Raw genomic sequence first — 9,478 nt, 5'->3', positions numbered from 1 at the left:
TAAAATTATTTTTTACAAATATTTTTTCACTTTATTGGGGATATATCCTAAAATTCTTCACTTTATTGGAGATATATCACAAATATCGTAGACCAGCGAGCGACTTTCACCCACCTAGAGTATTTTTTTTGTTTTTATAAACCTATTATAACTTGTGGTGTATAGGTTGAAGACCAAAAGTCTAGTATATTAGAAATTGTAACAAACATAAAGTCTCGCGTATAGGATTCTGTAACACACTTACATGTCCCAGAAGATGTCATATGTGATGAACGAATTATGTCGCTTATTGAGAATGCAACAAACATCCAAGCCACGCATATGGAATAAATCTTGTATATTAAAAATAGTAACAAATATAAAGTCTCGCATATAGTTTTTGGTAACACACTTGTGTGTCTCACAATTGGTGATATGCGAGGAACTAACTGCGTTGCATATTGAAAAAGCGACAACCATGTAATTTCGTTACTTTTGACAAGCATTAAAACACATAAGGCGACAACTGGTTGTGACAACCCAAAGTCGTCGTATTTTCAATTCAACGAGAAATTTAGACCTTTTACCACCACTTTGGGTTGTCGCCGATGACATTTTCTCTTGTAGTGTTTCTTTGCCATTAGCCTCGCTAAGCTTCGGTGACCCGCCTCTAGCCTCGCCACCGTATGCGCCATAAGCCTGCTTGCACCCACACCACTAGCATCCTCAAGCACCACTTCACGCTTTCTCAAGCGAGCAATTTTTCAAGCGTTGATAAACTCATATTAAGTGGCTAGCCCATGAAGACCTCAATACCCATTTCTTCTGCCAAAGTACTCTTATGTATCGTCGGTGCAACAAGATTCTCCTGCTTAATGATGGAAATGGTAATTGGCTCACTAATGAATCTGAGACTGTTATACGTCTCAACCTCTTCTTTTGAAAAATGTATACAGCCACACCAACAGATCACGTACAAACTGTTCTCGATTTTGTTGATTTTGTGGTTACTCCAGAATGAATTCCAATTTAATGGCTGAGATTTCTCTTGATGAGGTCAGGGAAGCAATTTTTGATCTTGGTTCCCTCAAGGCCCTTGGCCTCGATGGTTTTTCAAGTACATTTTATCAATCTTATTGGGATATTGTCAAGACTTTGGTTCATGCTGCTACCAGACAGGCATTTGCTTCTTCTTCTATCTATGAGCATTTTAACTCTACAAATGTTGCTCTAATCCCAAAAGTGGAGGTTCCTGAATTTGCTTGTCAATTTAGGCCCATTGCATTATTTAACTTTGCCTACAAAATTCTTACAATGATCATTTCAAACCAGCTTCGTCCTTTCATGCCTATGCTTATTTCTTAGAACCAATCTGCCTTCGTTTCTGGTCATCAAATTCAAGACAATATTTTGGTGGTTCATGAATGTTTTCACCACTGAAGTTACTAAAATCAGGCTCTGATGGAGAATTAGCTCTTAAACTGGATAATGAATAAAGCTTATGATTAGGTTGATTGGCAGTTTCTTGAATTGGTTCTGTTAAAAATGGGTTTTGATCAGCTTTGGGTCCGGCTAGTCATGTCTTGTGTCACCTCTATTTCCATGTCTCTCCTTATCAATGGCTCGCCAGGATGAAAATTTAAACCCACGAGGGTTTGCGCCAAGGTGACATGCTTTCCCCATTCTTGTTTTTATTTGTAAATGATGTTCTCTCTTACATGACTCAGAACATTTGTTCAGAAAACATGCTAGATGCAGTTAGACTCAGCAACGAGGGTCCTCTAGTGAGCCACCTATTTTTTTCCGATGACTCCATTTTCTTCCTTAAGGCCTCTCTCTACAATTGTGAAGTGTTATCTGACACTCTTCATCATTATTGCTCTGCTTCCAGCCAATCAATTAATTTATTGAAGTCTTCCATATATTCAGTTCTAATACCAAGCATGAAATAGTCCATCTTATTAGCTCTGTTTTGGGGATTAAAGCTGTGCTCAATCCGGGTTCAAATTTAGGCCTTCCCGTGATCCGCCAAAAATGGCAGTCAACTTGAAACCCTGTAGAAGATTGTAGAATAGAGTAAGTAGGGTATCGTTACAAGTCGGGGATTGAGGGTACTCCAAACAATTCACGCAACAAATTAAACAAACTAAAACAAAGAAAGAAAGAGATAAGAAAGGTGGCTAGAAGACTAGGGATGGTAGAGGATTGTAGACGCAAAACGACGTACAATAAAAGGGGGTTTTAGGGTTGAAAATGCAGTAGATAAAATAGAAGAAAATCGATGGAATGAGATAGCCAAGGGCATGTAAATCCACCACCAATCATATGCAATTCCGATTATTAACTCCTAATTCCTTTACTATGCTTGTGAAAGACAATGATCAAGAACAAACCATGAACGCATGCATAAGTTCTTTATTACTCCCCTTAAGTTATCTAACTTAGTGAACACACTCAAGTTAAAAACATTCTAAGCATCCAATCTCAAAACACTTTGTGAATGCACATAAGAAAGTCTATTTGATGGATGCATAGATCATTAAAAACAATTGAAGTTTGATTGTTGATTAAGTTCATCCTAGTACAAAACGCATGCCAAGTCAATAACTTAATCATTTGAGAGATACCTCTGATCGGATACAATCCCCCATTCGGTGGCCCCTTCCTCTGGCTCTCTCAAAATAAATACAGATGCTTCATGGGATCATGTCACTTTGGTTTGTGGATTGGCTGCATTGGTTTGTGATCATCTAGTAACTTGATAGCCGGCTTCTCCAAAACTGCATCAGCTACTCTCTTCTCTGGCCGTTGAAGCTTTGGCCATCGACCATGGTCTCAATTTGGCCTTATCCCTTTCTCTCTCTTCTTTTCAAATGGAATCAGATTCTTCAGTCTTGATTTCTGCCTTTTTAAATCCTCTTTCGGATTTGAGTTTAGGGTCAGCAGTTTCAACAGTGTTAACTGGTGGTGGACCAATAGGAAAGCCAACGCTGCGGCGGACTTGGTGGCGTCCTTGGCTTCGCGGAGGGTATGGGCAGTAGATTGGTGCTGCAATCCTCCTCCCTCCCTTATGCGCATACTCCTCTTTGATATAGCAACTCCTCCACCTTGATTTGTTTTTCAGCCTTCGTTTTGGCTGGTCCTTTGCTGTATTTTTTCTTTTCTAGATGTTTGTTCTATGCTTTCTTTGTTTTCAAGGAATTATCATTACCAAAAAAAAAAAAAAAAGGTCAATGAATTGAGATTTTTTTTATTTTTTATAAAAGTTGGGGCTTTGTTACTTTCACGCTTTGTATTATTTTTATGTTTTCTGTACTCGGGGATTCTAATATCCCTTGCCTACACCTACTCTTCTCTCTCGTGAGATTTGAGTCGAACTGTGGGGGTTCATGCTACTCCGAACACTTGTTCGTGGAAGCCTAGAACATTTTCTTGTTCCCGACTATTTTAAAAACATCATTGTTTCGGTTTAATCAATTTTGTTCTTGGTAGCTATTTACGCTCAAAAAAATATTTTGTTTTCGTGGAACCTTTTAAGCTTCAAAACTAATTTTGTTCTTGTTTCCTTTTTCAGGATGTCAAACTCGAACAAACTTGACCTTGCTCCGTTGGACACTACTGGCAGTGGATATCACAAGTAGGTTCGTAATGTCAGGAACCATCTCACTACAAAAGGGATCATCACAACGATACAAGAACCCAACCCTAATTTGGTTGATCAGAAAGTCCCTGCAAACAATGCTCGAGCTCTCATCTTGATGACGCGCCATATGGACGATTAACTTCAGCTCGAATATATGACTAAGAATAACCGTAAAAATCTATGGGTTTCGCTTTAAGAGAGTTTTCGGAATGACCAAGACTCTTACCTCCCCGAATGGTTCAAGAAGTGGAATAATCTTCGCTTCACCAACTTCAAGTCTATGCTCGAGTACAATTCGAAAGCTCTCTGCATCAGATCAATGATGTAATTCTATACTCAACCAATTTTGTATGATGACATGATTGTGAAGACTGTCTCTACCATCCCCATCCCTACTATGATATTAGCCAAGCAGTATTTGACAAGACCTGCCTCGAATTCCACCTTAAAATCTGAGGTGGCCCTGTGGGGCCCACCTTAGGAATAACTCTACCGAAAATTTAGCAAAGTCACTCCTAAAAATGGACTATATATCCAAAACCTGTAGAAACACCTTCACACTTCTAAAGAACCATGCATCCTTATTCTTCTGGAGCCACCCTGCTCCCCAAATCACAACAACTCCACAATAAACAACTGAAATCCGACAATACAACATATTCCAAAAACCCAAAAAAAATCTATAACAATTGTCCCACAGGTTATCAAAGCAATCTAAAAGAGAAAAGAATTCAAGATACAAGTAGCTAGGTTCAATAAGTAACCTACAATATGAAATACAACAGCAGCAGATGCTATGCCCCGAATCCTACTATGTCGAACCAACTACTCTGCAGAATGGGCATTTGAAACCGAAAGGCCCAAGGGAAAGTAGATAAAAACGTTAGCGTGAGTGGACAAAAATAAGTAATCGAAAAGAAAAGGGATTTTATACTTTCCCACATTTATTCCTTTTAAAATCCGATGCATGCAACATTTATAAAACACATTTCTCTAAGCTCAAAAACTCGTGAAAATATACCAGCCCCGCTAGTTAAGAGACATCGGACTAGCCCTGCTAGTCAAGTAATAATAGAGTATGGGGAAGGAGTTATCACCATACAAGTAAGGGAGCCTCCCAGACTCGGGTCGAAGCCTCCCAGGTTCTGCTCAACTCAGCCGCAAACACATAGTAAGTGGGGAAGAGTACTAATAGGCTAGCTAGCAATAAATAAAACGACCCAGGTATGGTGCGTCAAAATCCACGAAAATCGAAAATCAGTAAGGCTCCCCCAAAATCTCACGAGAAAAATATATATACCAATGACGTGACCCCGCACACCCAAATATTCTAGAATTCATAAACCAATAGGCGAGAAATAATAAATAAATAAAATTCCGGAATCGCCTCGGAAAAACTCGTCAAAATTCAACATAAGTCATTAATCCAAAGCCAAATAATATGCTCGACAAATAAATGATAATGAAATAAATCCGTAATTCAAAAAATACTCACATGCATCATTTAAAATCAAATGTCTGCTCACAGTATACGGCTAACATGGCAGCCAAGGGTAACGATCCTCGTTGAGCAATGGGTCGGTACCTAGTCCCGTACAAAATTATATTCCGTAAACAACAATTCGACACTTAAATACGGTTCAAATCTGAAAACCCCTCGCAAAACCAACTTCTCCATTTCTTCTCTGATTCAACTCAAACTTCACCACTAATATCAATCCGTCGATTAAAGTATTCCAGAGCGGAAACAAGGGAAATCCGAAGGTCAGATTCCCATAAATCGACATTCGAAACTCCAAACTTCAAAAATTCACAGTCGATAACAAACTTCTCCAATTTCCACCAAAAACACATTTACAAGTTCTACAACAATTATATAGTTTAACTAGCTAAAAACAGGAAATATAACTCTGCCCTACACGCCTCCACACGCCCCCAGCCACCTTCAAACTGGGTCTTCAACTAAAACATCCACTCAACAAGCCCAACACTTTTCTCAACTACCACCAAGCTAGAAAACACATAGAATTATCGGAAATCAAGGCAAACAGTAAACATCCTATTTGCAACAGTGAAGAGAAAAATTCAAACCTTCAATTCTTCCTCCACACCTCAAATTGAGTTAGGGCACATGGAGGGATTCGTCCATGAACAATGGGCTTTCCAGAATGACCGGAATTGTCGAAGATGGTGGCCGGAATCAGAAGAAATCGCCTGCAATGTCCAACTACTACAGTAAACGTGTTTTGCTTCGATCGTCGGTTTTCCGGCCAAATCGCCGTGAACCACCGCTATGGGATTGTGCGGGAGGAGGAGGCAGTCCTAAAATGACAAGTGGCACGCCGTCAGGTGGCCGGAATTGGAAGATATGTCGGAAAAAACAAAAAATAACGAAACCGGGAGAGAGAGAGAGAACGCGAGGGAGGAGAGAGAGAGAGAGAGATGTACTGCAGTGATTTCCGAAAATGGAAACCTACCACAGTAACTTTCCATTTATATAGAAACTTACCATGAACAGTAACTTTGCAATTTTGTGCATAACTTTTGCATACGAACTCCGATTTAAACGTACCACATATGCACGGACTCGGTTTAACGTCCTCTACAACTTTTATGAAGAAAATTTTCTCGAAAACTGACCCAAACAAAAAGTCAACTTTTAGGGCCACTAAAAGGATCGAAACAAAGTAAAAAGTGAAAGTAATTGTCGTTTACCGTCCAAATGACTAGTAAATAGGTAAATTGAGATACATGACGTAACAGTATATATTGACTTGATATACGAGGTGGACGGATCACAAGATTTCATCAGCTGATCTCAACAATGTCTGTTGCTAAAAAACACGACAAAATTCTTGTGAAGAATTATAATTCCTGACTGTTTCGAAGTCGAATTATAATAATACCCCTTGGAACTAAGACTATTTCGAAGTCGAATTATAATAACGCCCCTAAGCAAGGCTGTCGTGAGCATAACCCTAAACCTAAGGGAAATCAATCCGGATGATCTGGTCTATATGATAGCTCAGAACAGGAAGATAATCGGTGGAACACCTAATGTGACAACCATTGCAGCCGTGGAGGCTACTGCAGATAAAAAGACAACCTCGCCAATAACTGCGTCACCACTGGACATAGAATGCAAGGTCACCACGTTGATGTCGCGCCTCAGTCAAGGAGGAACAACCAAAATTTCAAGATGGTGCGTATAAAATTTTCTTCTGATGTAAAGACCAAGAATAAGAGGCACATCCTAGTTTCTTAGTCAGAGCACGCCTCATTTTTTAAATTTGGCCCTTAACAGCCTATTTGATTTCTTCACACACTTTTCCTCCATAACTTGCAGCAGAGAATAATGCGAAGTTCTTTTATGACTAATATCGATTCAACTAAGGCAATTAGTTAGGTCACCTAAACGTTAGACAATGTAGACAATGGCAGAGCCTCGTTATGCTATGAGACAGCCTCGGCTCCCGTCCCCCCCCCCCCCCCCCCCCAAAAAAAAAGTCCATGTGTTGTATTTGATTGGTTATAGTTTTCTGTAACGCCCCGATTTGCACCTTATCAAATCGAGTACATTACAGTGCCGCGTATCCTTAAAATCTAAGCCGAGATTTTTAATTCAAGTCATATGAACCCGCAAGGCAAAAGAGAAAATTAAAAATTTATTTGTAAACGTAAATTACAAAATTTAAATGCAGAAGCGTTTATTAAAAATGAGTTGAAAACAATAAAACCAATAGAAGTCCTTTAAAAACCAATACAATTCCTTTCAAAACCATGATCGAATGTTAGTCTAGTTCAAGGCCACAATCCAAAGAATTTACAAGAGAGGTATTTTACGAACAATCACAAATTCGATAAATAAATTTTGCGGGAGTAAATGAATTAATAAACCCTATCGTGTGGATCTAACTCCATCGATGACACAATTTGAAGTACATGATAACTAAACCACACTTAGCATCATTGAGCTGTCCCGTCTTCGTACACAATACCTATATCCACAGACTGTTGTAGGGGGGTGAGCTTTCGTCCTTATTGCTCAATAAGACTCTACCCCAGGTAGATGTCAAAACAATTTTATACACTTGCCATGGCGAGTAGTGAAAAACCATGCAAAAAAATAAAATGTTCATAATCACAAACCGTTGTTCATTTGTAAAAAAACAAGTAGGGCCATCAAAGAAAAACAGACTTGATGACCGGTCTCTATGCCAACTACACCCTTACCAAAATAATATTGTCCAAGCGGCAAGGTGTAGTGAGAGTCCACTTATGCCATATCATTTAGAGGTACTGCCACATCTCAACCGATTTCAAACACTATTTCCTCCATAAATCCTCTCCGGAGGTTTACAGGATCAAAGCCGAAGGAAGTCGCTATGCTCTCTCAATCTCATTTCATCAAACAATAACTCATAAAAAATCAAAAACAGATTTCTCATCCATCAATAATTTATGTAAGAATACATTCATAAAAAATACTAACTGAGGCGAGTCCAGAATTTCCTACCTGGAATATCACAGTTCTTAACTCCAATCACTTTTCTAGGCCAACACCACCACTTTCACGTTCCGGGTAACTGGAGTCCCTAAATCTGACAACAATTCATTGTCATTCCAATATTTCAAATCGACGATACTAATAAGATCATATCACTTTTTCTTGACCAAGGTACCCGAGTAAAATTATCTTTAACTTCAAAAAGGTACCCGAGTAAAATTATCTTTAACTTCAAAATTACAATATTTCAGTGGCATGTCCCAAATTACTATGGACACCCAGCAATTTTCTCTTTCTAATCACTACAGATGAACTTCAGATTATAACAATTAAGGATTAAATATTGTTTACTCCCTATACTTATAAGGTTTCATCGTTTCAGTCCCTGACCTTCGAATTTCACCTAAAAAGTCCATGAACTCTCAATTTCCTCCCAATTGGTCCCTGCCGTCAAATTTTTTTGTTAAAGTTGTCGAAAATGTCTATTATACCCTCACTTACTTTTTTTTAAAAAATTTATTTTTTCTCTGTTTTATTTCTTTTTTTCATTTCACCTCTTGAAGGTCTGTGGATTGGAACCATCTTGATGAGGAGATGAACAGAAGGAGGCGAAAGAGTCGGAAGAAAAAGAGGTAAAAATAAAAATAAAAAAAAAAATAAAAAAAGAGAGGAAGAGAAATATATATATTTTTTAAAGTAAATAAGGGTATAATAGACTTTTTAGAGGAAGATAACGGAGTTTTTGACTGATGTTTGACGGTAGGGACCAATTGGGAGTTCATGGACTTTTTAGGTGAAATTCAAATATCAAGGACTGAAACGATGAAACCCTATAAGTATAGAGAGTAAGCAGTATTTAACCCTTATAACTCACGGGGTAAAGGATTCTACCTTAGTCACCAAATATGAATTCAATGTACTTGGCATTCATTCTCAATACGAAATAACAAACCAAACCAACAACTATAGAAAATGCGTAAACCCCATATATCAACTAGTTGGCCAAATAGTTCCTTAATCAGTTAATCAACAAGCCCTGGCACAATTTTTCCCAACATTCATCGTACTTTCAAATGACCAGTTGCCATTAATCAAACTCAAGCCCTGTAATTCCATTCAACGGCACATGCATCACACAATTAACCAAAGAATCCCAACACCAACTATCTTGTAATTATGCAACTGAGTTCAGTATCACCACGACTTAATCTGCATTGTCAATAAGACAACTTTGTAAAGACATAATCTGACCAACTTCTTTCTTAAATTCCCAGAAATCAATCCTCAGCAGTAACAGTAACCTCTAAAGCAATATTACCAGATACTACAAATTTGAAATTCAGAATTCA

Source organism: Rosa rugosa, chromosome 5 (assembly GCF_958449725.1).
Source record: "Rosa rugosa chromosome 5, drRosRugo1.1, whole genome shotgun sequence".
Taxonomy (NCBI): Eukaryota; Viridiplantae; Streptophyta; class Magnoliopsida; order Rosales; family Rosaceae; genus Rosa; species Rosa rugosa.
The sequence above is the reverse complement of the archived record's forward strand: the minus strand, read 5'-3'. Positions refer to the sequence as shown.